This window comes from Priapulus caudatus, unplaced genomic scaffold (genome assembly GCF_000485595.1).
Source record: "Priapulus caudatus unplaced genomic scaffold, Priapulus_caudatus-5.0.1 Scaffold196, whole genome shotgun sequence".
In the NCBI taxonomy this organism is placed as follows: domain Eukaryota; kingdom Metazoa; phylum Priapulida; class Priapulimorpha; order Priapulimorphida; family Priapulidae; genus Priapulus; species Priapulus caudatus.
The window spans coordinates 397,356-402,157 of NW_014577257.1; positions in this window are offsets into that span (position 1 = coordinate 397,356).

Sequence of the window (4,802 nt, forward strand, 5' to 3'; positions counted from 1 at the left end):
CTCTCTCTCTCTCTCTCTCTCTCCCTCTCTCTCTCTCTCTCTCTCTCTCTCTCTCTCTCTCTCTCTCTCTCTCTCTCTCTCTCTCTCTCTCTCTCTCTCTCTCTCTCTCTCTCTCTCTCTCTCTCTCTCTCTCTTTCTCTCTCTCTCTTTTTCTCAATCCTCCCGCCCACTGGCCTCCCTACTCCCACTCCTTCCTCTTCCGCTCCCCGCCCCCTTTTCTCCCGTCTCCCGCCCCATCCTCTCCCGTCTCCCGTCCCCCCTTCTTCCCGTACCCCCCCCCCCTCGTACCCCCTCTCATAGACATATACCTATTTCATTGATTTAACCGCTCCAGCGTAAATGGTAGCCATGATCTTTTGTTTTGTTCCAACTAAACTAATAAATATGTGCTGAACGATTTTATTATTCTTATTTTCTCTTCTCATTTTATGTTCTCTTTTGATTTTCTCGTGCACACATATTATGCTGAATATTAAAGAAAACTGTCCGGCATTACATATTTGAGACTTATCTCAACTTCTGCACAAATTTATCGCTATCAGCGCTACCATTCTCGAAGGCAAAAGTGCCTGATAACTAGTAATGAGCGGTTTATTACGTTAAACTGACTACGTCACGAATTTTCTATGTTAAAATTTGTAAAATTTTTGTTGCCATTTTTTTACATTAAAAGTAAGAACTAACGGGACTAAACGTATCGTCAAATTCTTACCTGATAAGATTGTTTCTCAACTAGTTAAAAATCCAAAAAACCTGGACGATTTGATATAATGTTTCCAACATTAATTGCTTGCTATGGGCTATGTATGAGTCACGAGTGTATTTTTACATCGAACAATATAGTAAAACAGGAAGTATAATGCAGCAATTTAACCATAAAAAATGAGCAGAATTACTTATATTTTGTGAAAAAGTAGAATTTTTTTTTTACTATTTAGATCACTTTAAAGAGGAGAAGCGCGCATATAGAGGAAGAAAGGAGGATGGGGTAGAGAAAGAAAAAAATGTGGTAAATTGTTGTGTACGAGGGCAAGAGACAAGGATGGGAAAGGGGAGGAAGAGCGAGAGACAAAAGGATGGAGAGAAGATGGAGTACAAGGAGGTAGAAGAAGACAAAGGTGGGGATATGGAAAGAGATGGGAGGATGTAACGGAGAAGGAAGGAGGTAGAGGAAACGGAAAGATGTAGAGGAAGAGGGAGTAGGGGGAGATGCCAGAGGAGTGGAAGATGGTTGTTTAGGAGAAAATGTATATAGGGAGGTGCGGTAGATCAGGAATGCAAAAGGAAAATTAAGGTGGAGGGGGAGCGGAAGATTATGGAGGAGGAGGAATCTGGTAAAAGAAGAAGTAAGTTATGGGAGGGTGTAAAGGGGGAAAGAGGGCAAAGCGGAACACGTACGTGACAGGGGGAGATGATGGTGCGTGGTGGTAGTATAAGAGATGGAAATGAGGAGAAGAAGAAGGAGTAAAATGAGGCAGGGAGGAGAGGGAGTGGACGAAGTACATGGTAAAAGAAAGAGGAGATAGGCCGGGGTGTACAGAGATGAGGAAAATAAAAGAGAATAGTGGAAAGAAAGGTGGGAGATAGGAGGTAGTAAATCAGGATAGAGGAGTTAGGGAAAGAGGAGATATAAGAGGTGGGGATAACAGAGAAGGGGCGGTAGAGAAAGAGGCGGATGAGAAGGTATTAATTCTTCTCGGGTCATTGCACTACACTCGACATATAGCCACTGTAACACACAGGACTTGGTACGTAGTTGAAACGGTGTCCAGGTCTACAGGGCTCTGGTAACAGGAGCATTCCAGGAGATCGATGTTCCATATAGTCTAGTCGTCCCCGCAGTCACATTCGATTCGGCCATCTTCAATGTATCTCCATTTCTGTGAGAGTGCCCGGCATCGACCTACCCTTGTCCTGAGGCGATTTAGGCATAGCCAGGTAGGTCATGCCCATTGGCTCCGGGTGGAAGGAATTCCTGAGTACTGAATAAAAGCTCATGTTGGCTTGCCTGAAGATTTTTTGACCATAGGGCGATCCTGTAGTTTGGGGGTTGCCATCAAGGGGTTGAAGTGCGTGCATGAAACTGTACCTAAATTTTAGTCTCTTCTGCACTGTTTCATTCTGGAAAAGGGGGTGGCGAGCATCATTTTCTTGTTTAAATTTCTCTACTTGGGATGCCGCCATTCGTCTAACGTGTGAAAGAGCAATGCCACACCGCAAGTGGAGGTAATCTACTCTGGTTGTTCTGGGATGAGAAGGTAGTAGTGGTGGAGCTGGATAAAGAGGAGGATAAGAAGGTGGTAGTGGAGGAGGAGGAGAGAGGTAATCGGTATAGTCAAAGGAGGGAGGAAGTAGATGAGGGGAGGACGAGGAGCAGCAGCAGGGGGAAGAGGGGAGTAAAAAAGGAAGGTGGTAAAAGGAAGAGACGGAGGAAACAGATGGGGAGAAGGGGCAGATATATGAGGAGAGAAGGATGTGCAGGAAGAGTATAAGGAGGAGCCGGAAGAGGAGTATAAGGAGGAACAGGAGCAGGAGAAGAATGGGGGGGGGTAAAGTAAGGGGGCAGGTAAATAAAAATGATAAGAGAGCAAGGTAGAGGAAGATGAGTATCCGGAGGAGGAGGAGGAGGAAGGGGGAAAGCGTGGAGAAAGAGGTACATGGTAGAGAAAGGAGGTAGAGACATACGAGGTTGTAGAGGAGGAGAAGATAAGGAAGAGGATTAACAAAGAGAAGAGAGGTATTGGAAGAGGGGAAGAAAGGACAGGATGGAGGAGGTACGTAGTAAGAGAGAGGAGAGGTAAGAAAGACGATGATGAGGTGGTAGTAGAGAGGAGATGAATTAGGTGTAGTAGTAGCAGTAGTAGTAGTGGTGGCGGTAGCAGCAGCAGTGAAAGGAAGAGGAGGCCGAGGAAGAGGAGAAGGGGAAAAGGGAGAGGAAAGAAGGTAGAAGAGAATATTACGGCGAGAGAAGGTAAAAGAGGAGATAGACACAAGGTACAGTACAAAGAGAGAGGAGGTAGAGAAGGAGAAAAAGGAGTATAATGAGAAAGAGTAGGCGAAGAAGGGGGAGGTAAATGAGAAGAGGATAACGCAGGAGTAGGAGGCTCATGCGGAGAAGGGGAAAGCAAACGAGGAGAAGAAAAGTGTCACGGGTTGGTGAAGAATGGAAGTGTGGAATTTGTGAAAATGTTTTATTTGAAACCAGTACGTTGTGTTTGGTATTCATTGTTTAATCTATCATTAATAATTTAATCTATAAGGTTTTTAACGATAACTCAGTCAACGTTACACGGTGCGGCCTATGGTGTTTTTAACATTTACCATTTAATTTCTTTTTGACTCGCAAACTTTCTAACAATGTCAATAAGTCGCCGGAGATTCGGGGGTATTTATGCAAGAAGTACCAACATCAAACAAGGTCAAAGTATGCAATTTTGTTATTTCCTACCTACTAGAAAAGACCAGAACAGCTGGTAAACCTGCTATCCCGGTACATCAAACGGCAAACCCCTATTTGAATATTCGTCAGCAGAGAAAGCTGTTAATGGCTGCTTCCACGAAACAATGAAATGCTCCTTTAAATTTATTCTTCGTTAAAACCATTTCACAGTGAGAGAGTATAAAACAAGAAATATTATTACCTCTGCCAGGGGCTTGGCGGAGGTTATGTTTTCACCGGCGTGTGTTTGAGTGTTGGTTTGTGGGTTTGTGGGTTTGTGGGTTTGTGAACATGCACGTTTCAGTTCACTTCCGCTAGGTGCGCTGGCTGTAGACTTACAAACACGCAACCACAGGCTAAGGGGCAACCGCAGAACTACAGTCCTCCCCCACCTGCACGCTCGCACTCAGCGAATATCTATCTATCAATCTATAGGTTTGTTTGTGTACAGCCTAACTGAAAAAGTTATGGACGGATTGTCATAAAATTTTCAGGATAGGTCAGAAATGGGCTAACTTGGAATTGATGAGATTTTGGTGGTGATCCGGATCCAATTAATAAATAACATTTTCAGGATAGGTCAGAAATGGGGTAACTTAGAATTGATTACATTTTGGTGGTGATCGGCGGATCCAATTAATTAATTAAATTTTCAAGAATACGTCAGAAATCGGTAACTTAGAATTGATTACATTTTGGTCGTCATCCGGATCCAATTAATTAATTAAATTTTTTACAGTGACAGAATTCAGACTGCCTTGGCGGAGGTCTGTGCTCTCGCAGTGCTCTAGCTTAACAATAGTTTAAGTTGTAATCGTCCAGTAATGACTTACCATTATATACTACATTTCGTCTGGACTCCAAACAATGTTGTTCCTTGCGTGTATTTTAGAGGATTGTTAATGACGGTCAAAAACAATTAGTGCAGAGTTATCAAATATGGCTATCTCACTCGCCGAGGTGACGAAATTATAGAATAATTGACAGCTCGTATCGTTTAGAAGTGCATATAACCTACTGAACAGGCGAACGCAAATCGCTTTGTTCAGTTCAGCCGCAGTTAGCTTTATGTTATTACAGCCTAGCAAGTTTGTTTAAAGTTGTTTATCAAACAGCTAATTCGCTTCACGTTTACATGCTGTCACCTCCATATTATATGTTCATTCTCCACATGTTTCCCCTTCTATCTTCGTCACTTACACTCCTCTCCATTATTTTCTACCTCATCCCCCTCTTTCATTATCTCCTCCCTAATCCTCTACCACATACCTCTTCCCACCCTTTCCCTGCTCATCTCTCTCTCTTTCTCTCTCCCTCACCTACCTCCTCTCTCCTCTACTCTAACTTATGCTCTTCTCAGTCA